Raw genomic sequence first — 10,674 nt, 5'->3', positions numbered from 1 at the left:
TTTTTATTTATTTTTTGTTGCTAAAATATAATTTTACTAAAGTCACAGATTTCCTACGAATATAGTTAATTTCTTTGATTATTTGTCGATAACAGTGTGGCTATTGTACAGTTTTATTTAATGTAATGGTGTTTTTATTTTTTGCATTTAATTAGTTAATACGAACGAAACTAATAATAACAATTCGTATTTAAAAACTAGATCTTATTGTAAAATTATCATTTGAATTAGAACTTTTATTGAACAATATAAATGGCCTACAAAATATGAAATGTCTTCAGAGAACAGACAAGCATCATAGCAAGATAAAGAAAATATAAATAAATAAAGAAGTAAAATGAAGAAATTCAAATACAACAAAAAACATTAAAGTAAATATAAATAAATAAATAAATAAAAGACTAGGTTTTTTCAGCATAGACTGTAAAAAAAAAGTTTTAAGTTTAAGCAGCAAGTTCCTCTATCCTCTATCAAAGAAGATAAGATTAAATCTTTTTTTTTCTTCATTAATTTTAACGATAAGAATTCCTTATGAAAAACGTAAAAGTTTGGAAGTGTTTTTGTGAACCTATTATTGTGTGAAAATAATTTCCCATTTTACCAAGAATAATATTATCATTTGGATTTGATGGCAGCTGTTCTTAGCCCAATCACGCGTTGGTCACGTGACACGCGGATTTTCGCGCTCTCTTAATCGGCCTAGTCGTGTTTGATTGGTCAAAACATTCAAGGCCTTGCCTTGATTGTTGTCCGCGTTTGTTCTCAGTTGACGACAAGCGCTGTAAAATCAGTCGGCATCTATGTATACGATGGGGAGAAACTCGTATTTGGTAAGTTTTTCTAAACAAATTCATCGTTTGTTTCGAGTACGCGGTCGAATTAACCAATTAAAACAGTGTTTAGGTTCAAACCCTAGAGATTCATGATTCATGAGCCATTGAATAAGGCCCAAATCTCCAGCTGGATAAAGGCATGCTGCTAATGAATCATTTTAAGTCCTAAATTAGGTCAGAACTCTTTGGCTTTCATTTGTTGTACTTTAAAGACCTGCATAGGTCAGGATTTATTTTATTATTTTTATTTGTTTGTTTGTTTTTCAATCTGGTCCACCACATACTTATTTGTTCTGTATCCTCATCACCAGGATGACTAGCCTAACATTTGAGTTTTGTCTTATGGGCTGTATTATATGTTTGAGCTGCACGATTCTGGATAAATTGAGAATCTGTTTTGTTTTTTATTTCTCCTTCTATTCTAAATCGACGACTAATCAAAATAAGATGCAGTCTATTTAAAAATGATTTAATTAAAGCTGCAGTCCGTCGTTTTTCGTCTTTGTCGCCATCTCTGTTCGAAATCTGCAATTGCAGTTATTCGCGGAATTATTAACTGTGCGTGGGTAGTAAATCGGCATGAAACAGCGCGGATGAACACAATGTATTGAGGAGAACATGTCGCTGCCGCGTCGCTGTGGATACTGTACTGTCATCAGCAATCTCAGAGTATACTTTTTGAAAGTGTCAACATTAGAATTTTCATCGGAAAATGTCATCTGAACAAGTAAGAAACATTCACTTTTGTTCTGACCAAATTTGGGGGATGGGGGGAAGCATTGCAGTAGGCTATATCATGCTGATTAAATCTAACGATTGCTTATATCACGTCAAAACGTGAAAAAAATATTTTTTCTGTAGCCACTCTGAAGTCCGAAGTCTTTGGGTTTTACAACTGGTGAATCTCCAGTTGTCACTGGTGATTGTCGCTTTAAACTTTCGGGATCCGCCATACCAAGTGCTAAGCTAAATCTCCACCTCCATCATCCACACATGCTAGCCGGGGACTCCTTCTCTATGTGTACAGAAGTGACGTAATGACGCAAAGACATGCTCGAAATTCCCGCGGAAATCCACCAGTACCACTGGAATTAAATTTATTATTACAAGCTTACCGTTTTGAATCGAGGTAAGGCAAAGCAGATAGTTTTGAACACTGCCTGGTTACGTTTTTTTTTTAAATTGTCTTTAAATGTCTTTTTTGATATTTTTAAACCCAAAAAAGTGCCGGACTGCAGCTTTAACTTGAATTAGGGGTGTTACCACTGATCACGCTGTGGTGACCCCTAATGGTCAAAACAGTGGAAATGCAACACAAACAGGCATGCACAAAAAAAGCTTTTACAAACCCATTTGTAGGCCAAATGTTTTATTTAAAGTTTCTATTAAATGCAATTAACTAATAGCATTAAATATTATGGACTTTTATCGCTCGCGGGTGAAAACGTAAAAATATTTTATTGGATGTTTTTACTGCGTTTTTGAGGCTTAAAAACGCAATAAAGTGAAACCACCCTCCAGAGTGGAAATCTTAAAAACGCTCCATCGCGTTCCTGTCTAAAGGGTAAAAACGCAAAAGTCTGCTAGACCGTGAAGGCGTTGCGTACGCGTTTACGTCACAGGCATGCGCCAGTACAGGAAAATAACAAAACATTATCAAACTAAAATGCATTAATTTTATTGACAAAAACCAAAACAAAAAATTCTGTCATTTTTGAGCGACACGCGAAGAGAACCGAGGGTTAAAGCAGCAGCTTTACCGTATTTAACATGAAAAACTGTGTTAGCGTCTCTTTTACTTTAAGTGCTTCACATTGCCGTCTGGAGTGCATACTACATCGAATTTCACACACATTTGCTATTGCGGCGTGTATTATCTCAAAAACCAAACAAATGCCGCAGCAGGCTGAGACATGTGGGTTTACACTGAAGACGCGTCACGCTAATCATTGCACATGATGGAATGTCTTTATTGCTCTCTTTCACAAGCTTAGAAAACATAAGCACTTACGTTGATTGTTTACTTCATAAACCGTGCAAAGATACAGTACCTCAGACAGTGCGTTAATTAACGTTGGTGATGGTGACGTTGGTGACGGTCAACAGAAAGTTTCTCCCCATGTTCACCCTGCAGCCATGATCCATACAACCCGCCATGTCCCACAGGTGAACATACACGCTAATATATACTCACCACGGCACCGTGAGGGGGTGTGGTGAGTATATATTAGCGTGTATGTTTCTTCTTTCCTTCTATACTGTTGTGTATGTGCATACACAACAGTATAGAAGGAAAGAAGAAATATCACAGACTAATCAAACCTAATGTATGGCTCCTACATTTGCTTCACCATATGCACGCAGATTTCCCCTTCATAACGCTCGTCTAAACGCAGAATAAAAAGTGATAACGCAACGCCACTTTTGCGTTTTCTCTTCAGATCGTTTTCGTGTAAACAGCCCAAATTAACTACTATTAAGGTGGGCGTACACGGTGCGAGTTCGGACACTCGGGAGGTCGTGAGATATTGCACACATTACGAGTCAGTTAAACTGATAATCGCGTCAAAGCAGCTGGTACATGGCACGACTGTCCTGCACAAATTTTATCCCGAGCCGGCGGCAATCACGTGAGCATTCGCGCTAAACACAGAGACCGGAGCTTTCAATGTTGCAGGCAATAGCTTCAGATAGAATGTGAATGACAGAAATGTGCATGCAAATGATTTGTTGAAAAGCAGATGAGAGTAGCCATTCCGTTCAACATAAAAAAAACGTGTGTGTGTGTGTGTGTGTGTGTGTGTGTGTGTGTGAGAGAGAGACAGTGTATGCGCACGCTGTGTGGTTGCTGCCACTATAGCCCCATCGATCTAGCCTGTGACGTGGTTGTGTATGATTTGGCAATAGGGGATAGCCTATACGCTGGTGAAAATCGGGGCGACTCCCCGAATATTTTAAACGTGTTTAAAAATGATCGGGAGGTCGAGAGGTGCTCGTAACGGGCTCGGCTCGTAATTCCTCTCACACGCTGCGAGCCGCGAGCATCACCGATTTCCACTCGATTTGTTCCGAGTGAGAATATCATCTGCGAGCTCGTAAAAACAGCAAAAATCGCATCGTGTACGCCCGCCTTTAGCCTATTCCTTTTAAAGGGTATCTGTCGCCAAAATTTAACCTAGGCTATTTTTGTTAATCTACCCAAGTCAAACTTGTGTGTAAATGCTTAATTCGAATGGAAACGCCACTTTTAAGATTTTTGACACTTTTGCCTTTTGAATGGGAGTGCTAGGGGCACTTTATGATAGCATCAAAATCGCTATTTTTAAAACGCTAAGAAAGCTCGACACCCTTTAAGTCCCTTGCTCTGAATTTGCTTTTTTTTTTTATGCCCACATGTTTTAGATCAATAAATTACAGTGGCTGTAGAATTTCTATCATAAAGAAGTGGCCCAATATTGAAGATTAAGGGGACATTTGATGTATGTTGTTTGACCAAACAAGGATTTGATCTACTGTAAAGTGTAACAATCATCACCAGGTCGTTGGCGCCCTCTGCAGGCATTTGTTTTTAATACAAGTTGATTGTTTATAATATGTTAATTACTAATTAATTAGCCTACTATTATAACTGTTGATGCATAAAATGCTGTCAAATTGCCCCTGTCAGGCCTACAGAACGAAATATTCTGTAGCCTATTTTGCCGCAGTGTTTCCGCTACATTCATTCAGCCGTGGTGGGCCGCCACACCAAAAATCCTCCCGCCACGGCTGCAGCTTCTCAGTGAGGTCCGTCCGATATTGTGCATACTATTGTGTTATTGTTAAGCCCCACTAAAGGCATACAAAACATTGTAAAGCACCATAAAGTTTTCGTGCACTATATTCCAAGACTTCTAAAGTCATTCGATAGCATAATGTGAGGTAAAAAATAATATTGAAGTCGTTAAGTTAAAGTTAATGAAAACTCATCTCTCCTCAGTCATTCTCCATTCAGCATTCAAACAGCGCGTCACCTTCGGTTACGAGTAACACGATACTCTCCAAGATCAATGTTCACATTATTATACTTTATTTGTAGATAAAGGTCTATGGTTTGCATAAAATTACTTTATCTTACTGTTACTGGAGTTTATTGCGTTAGTTCTGTTAGATTACAGCACTGAGCGCTCTGAATTCGAATTGTTCTTCATGCGCACTGTAAGTGAAATGTAAAACTGTTAAAAGAAAAGGCTAAATAAACTGTTGCATAGATATAATACAGTAAGCATCAAATATCTCTTCGCTTTCTGCTTTTAAATAAAGTGTGCCAGTCAGAGAGACTGGTAGTTGTGAAACAGTATTTCGTGTGTTGTCTGTGTACTCTGCTAACAATGCGACGCGCTGCACGCTGTGACTTCGAGTTGCTTCAAGTGCATCATTCGGCGCACGGGATGCGCATAATCGCATTGCCGCTGTAAATTGGAAACTTTCATATTATAACTAGAAAAACTATTTTTCGATTAATCGTTTTTTAAATTGTGGTTAATTCAATATCGATTCTCAAAGGCTATGAATCGATTTTTTTCCCCCATATTTAGCCAGTATTAGTTTTCCTACACTTCATAGGCTTGCAGCCTCCATGTTATTCTAATGCAGTGAGATTTTATGTTTGTTTTATCTTAAACATAAAATAACCTGATCCTGTTTGATCAAGGCATGAGACTGTTCTGACTTTTTCAATAATCAATTTTTCATCTTGCATCAAAATCCTGTCTATTCATTGTATGCATATGATATATGCTGTTTTAATGTACCCAAGTGTACCTAAAATAATACGAGTTTAATATACTGGCTCTTAATTTCTTTTTATTAATTAACCACTCGTAAACTTATGTTCACTGTTCTTTTTTATAAATATAGGTTTTGTGTTAAATCTACAGTATATTCATTGAGTGGAATCGAGAATCGAAATTAAATCGAATTGAGAGCTTGCGAATTGAAATCGAATCGGAACATCTGAATCGATACCCATCCCTAATTATAATACTTAGGGGAGGTTTAAACACCTGGGGCAAGGGGGCGTGGCCCATGAGAATATCACGCATGGGCGACGCCCCCTCCCCCTGGGGAAATGGGCCTGCCACCACAGCTGGAAAAAATCCTAGAGGAAACACTGTGCCGTCAATACTGCCAACGTTGTCTTTGCTGTATCAGGCTATATATATTATGTTTAACATCCAAATGTAGATGGTCTGTCGGCGCACAGAGCCACGCACAGAGCCACGCAGTCGCAGACGGCACATGAAGTTTCACGAACACCGAATTCCCTTTTCTATCTTCTCTATTTGTGTTTGAACAGACATGTGCACGAAAAAATAAGCCAGTGTCTGTCTCAACCATAGACAGTATCCCGTAAACGCAGTCAAAACGGATGCGTGTCATTACCAGTATTAGATGCGTGCATTCGTCTTAAAGGGACAGCACCCAATATACCTGCAGCTGTTTGTCACCAAAGTTAATCAAACAACAAAAGAGAAAGAGAAAAATCACGTTTTGTCAAAAGATAAACTGTATTAATACTTAATACAGTTAATTTACCTGAAAAACATAAAGCACTGCTTTATTTCTCGTGTATTTGTTTTATTGTATTTATATTTGTATTTTGTTTATTAGTTTCTATGCAGATGCACTAGGCCTACCCTACACAATTACCCCAATCATCCTAGAATTATTCATTCTTTACAAAAAGAGCTATTCAAATCATCAGGTGAAATTGTTTTCATGAAATAGCAGTAATATATACCGGATATTTGCTGCGGGACGAGGGCTTCGATTACCTCTCTCTTTTTTGAACATACATGTGTTTGCACCCCTGTATATTACAATGTGTCTGGTTTAGTTTTATTTATTTATTTTTCCATGATTTACAGAAGACTATGGGGTTATTATTGTTGCAATATTCCAAATAAATAGATTAATATTCACAAATAAATGTAAAGAGATTCACAAAAATGTATCGAATGCACAAATGAATAGATTAAGATCCACAAATAAATGTAAAGAGTTTCACAAAAAATGATAAAATTCACAAATAAATAAAATGAGATTTGCAAATAAATAAAATATTTACAAATGTTTTCTTATTTTACAAGCACAACTCTGCCTGGCATTTATTTGTGAATCGGTTCCTGTGCATTTGTGAATCGCTGCACACATTTGTGAATCGGTTCCTGTGCATTTGTAAATCCCCTCACGCATTTGTGGATTTTGAAACGCTTCTAGCGCAGACGTGCAGAGAAATCCACAAATAGGTGGACTCCACCCACCGCCTACTCAAGCCAATCAGATAACGGCCACATCGAGCTGGCCAATCGTAGCACGTTATCGCTTCAACCAATCACGTTAGGCTTTACGCTCGGGGCGGGAAGTGGGAACTGACTGATTCTTGCATCAATGAAAGGAGCACTGGAGCGCAGTAGTAGCGCTGAACTGTGTGTGGTAAAAACACTCTGTCTTCAAAAGATTGTTGGAGTTTAAGGCCTCTTTATATTTCCATCAGGATACAATCAGGGAATTATGATAATCAGAGATCCCGAGCATCATGAACAGTCTCTACACCGGCAAGAGGCGCGTCAAAAGCAATTAGGCACTGTCTGTTCACTGCTGCCGCTGCAGTTTAAATCATGTAAAACTAGCATGTTTGAAATGTTAACACACATTCCTTATGTGACGTCTGCTTAGCTTTATATGCATAATCGTGCTCTTAACGGCTCTGATAGTAGCCTGCTTATTGACTAGTGCTGGTTACTTAAATCATATTTCGTGATAGTGTACTGGACGCGGGGCATTCATTGATAGTAAACGGATGCCCGCACTTCTGATGTAGCGGCTACTTCACGCAATTAGGACAAATGTTTTTGCACATTGGCTTTGCCCAGTGTAGATTGCCTCGCACAGGGCAGACACGATGCATGACATACGATTTTGCCTTTTAAAGCACAATCGCGGTGACAAATAGCAATAGGATATAAATAAATGTAATGTAGAATACCAAATATAAGCCCAAATGACCACCCAATATGTAACAATACGAGCCTCAGCATCAGCGTGTAGGCTAGTACTGGGGTCGATGCTGCAAATAAAAATATTGCAATGCAAATGAAAAACTCCGTGTATAATCAGAGTTTAAATAGTGTAGCTATTTATGGGTTGAACCCAGTTATTCATTAGTCAGCTACTTGATGCTTTTCTGTTCTATCTTGAATAACGTGACGCGTCCATAACGCGTTGTTCCCATAACAGAGATGTGAAGTGCTGTTTCTCTGGCTTTTTTCAAGGCTCATAAAAATTGTGGCTTGGCTTGACCATCAGTCTAATGGTGTAATTTGAACAAAATCCAAACTTTAAACATATTTTGCTGTTGCAATTTTATGGGCCTTTGCGCGTGCACTTCCTATTTGAGCAAATGCATACAGATGAATGATAAATGAGCAGATATTTCAGAACAAGATCGCCCAGTGTAAAGCCAAACGTGATTGGTTGAAGCGATAACATGCTACGGTTGGCCAGCTATCTACACTGGGCAAAGCGAATGTGCAAAAACATTTGTCCTAATTGCGTGAAGTAGCCGCTACATCAGAAGTGCGGGCATCCGTTTACTATCAATGAATGCCCCGCGTCCAGTACACTATCACGAAATATGATAGTAACCAGCACTAGTCAATAAGCAGGCTACGATCAGAGCCGTTAAGAGCACGATTATGCATATAAAGCTAAGCAGACGTCACATAGGGAATATGTGTTGACATTTCAAACATGCTAGTTTTACATTATTTGAAACTGCAGCGGCAGCAGTGAACAGACAGTGCCTATTTGCTTTTGACGCGCTGTGTCGCGCCTCTTGCCGGTGTAGAGACTGTTCATGATGCTCGGGATCTCTGATTTATCATAATTCCCTGAGTGTATCCTGATGGAAATATAAAGAGGCCTTAAACTCCAACAATCTTTTGAAGACAGAGTGTTTTTACCACACACAGTTCAGCGCTACTACTGCGCTCCAGTGCTCCTTTCATTGATGCAAGAATCAGTCAGTTCCCACTTCCCGCCCCGAGCGTAAAGCCAAACGTGATTGGTTGAAGCGATAACGTGCTACGATTGGCCAGCTCGATGTGGCCGTTATCTGATTGGCTTGAGTAGGCGGTGGGTGGAGTCCACCTATTTGTGGATTTCTCTGCACGTCTGCGCTAGAAGCGTTTCAAAATCCACAAATGCGTGAGGGGATTCACAAATGCACAGGAACCGATTCACAAATAAATGCCAGGCAGAGTTGTTTGAAAATAAGAAAACATTTGTAAATGTTTTATTTATTTGCAAATCTCATTTTATTTATTTGTGAATTTTATAATTTTTTGTGAAACTCTTTACATTTATTTGTGGATCTTAATCTATTCATTTGTGCATTCGATACATTTTTGTGAATCTCTTTACATTTATTTGTGAATATTAATCTATTTATTTGGAATATTGCAACAATAATAACCCCATAGAAGACAACCACTATAATGTCATTCAGTGTAATATTTGTGTATCAGGATTACAGTGCAGCCCTCAAACGAATTAATTTAAAATATTTAAACTCACAATTAAAGTCTCATCCATAAACTCTCTCTCACTTTCATTATCAACATACACAGCAAATTAAAGTCGTCATGAAATCAAAATTGACCCTATTCACTTTGTTAGCGCATATTACTAGTCTTGTGGTGAACAATTAAAGGGATAGTTCACCCAAAAATGAAAATAAGCCTATGATTTACTTCTTCTTTCAGACAAATACAATTGGAGGAGTTATATTAAAAAATGCCCTGGCTCTTCCAAGCTTGATAATGGGAGTGAATGGCTGTACATTACATGTATGTTTTTAGAAGTCCATCAAAGCACATCCATCCATGTAAAAAGTGCTCCACGCGTCTCTGGGGGTTATAAAGGCCTTCTGAAGTGAAACGATGCGTTCGTGTAAGAAAAATATCCATATTTAAAACTTCATCGACTAAAACAACTTTTTAGTAATTTTAGCTGGCTCAAAGCTCCAGTCCGTAACTTGTAACTTGCGTAACAAGCTCAATTCAAAATGGTGAGCTTGTAATAATGTTTTTAATTCCAGTGGTGGTACTGGTGGATTTCCACAGGAAATTCGAGCATGTCTTTTGCGTTATTACGTCAGATCTGTACACATAAAGGTGTCTCGGCTAGTAGGCTATATTGCGTGTAAGGATGTTGGAGGTGGAGATTTATAGCCTTTTCTCACAGCACTTGATATAATTAAACGTATTAATTTGATGGTGTATGGTTCAAACGACAATCACCAGTGACCACTGGAGATTCACCTGTTGTAAAATGCAAAAGACTTCGAAGTGGCTATAGAAAAAGAGACTGCAACCGGGCCCATGCGAAAACAAGGATAAATATTGGAAAGGCATTAAATGTAGTCACGCAATGCTGATGTTGTTAACATTAACAATTTGAGAACAAAGTATAATTTGCAGGGTTTGACGTGATGTAAGAGATCGTTAGATTTAATCAGCGCAATTTACTGCAATGCTTTTTTCCACTTAGTTGGTCAGAACAAAAGTGGATGTTACTTGTTGAGATGACATTTTCCGGTGAAAATTCTTATGTTGGTCTGGTCATCATACTTCCAAAAAGTAGAATCTGTGATTCTGAATGCCAGTATCCACACCGGCGCGGTGACTGACAGTGATCTTAGTGTTTCTTCATCTAAATGAATTGGCTATAGCCTTAAGAAATGTCATGTTTTTTTTTTTTTTTTTACAAGTTCTTAGTGATTAAAGTGTTTAGAAAC

General features: G+C 38.3%; 1 protein-coding gene across 1 annotated transcript in view; it reads left to right on the top strand.

Annotated features, from left to right (window-relative positions):
* The first annotated feature begins 705 nt into the window (after window positions 1–705).
* The window catches only part of tdrd6b (tudor domain containing 6b), a 46,316-nt gene continuing 36,347 nt past the window's right edge, over window positions 706–10,674 (top strand). Inside the window, exon 1 of the mRNA XM_079631927.1 lies at window positions 706–830. The gene's annotated coding sequence lies outside the window, so the exon portion shown is untranslated. The remainder of the gene's footprint in view (window positions 831–10,674) is intronic.

This window comes from Phoxinus phoxinus, assembly GCF_949152265.1.
Source record: "Phoxinus phoxinus genome assembly, chromosome: 13".
Classification (NCBI taxonomy): domain Eukaryota; kingdom Metazoa; phylum Chordata; class Actinopteri; order Cypriniformes; family Leuciscidae; genus Phoxinus; species Phoxinus phoxinus.
This window is presented reverse-complemented; position numbering and strand designations above follow the sequence as displayed.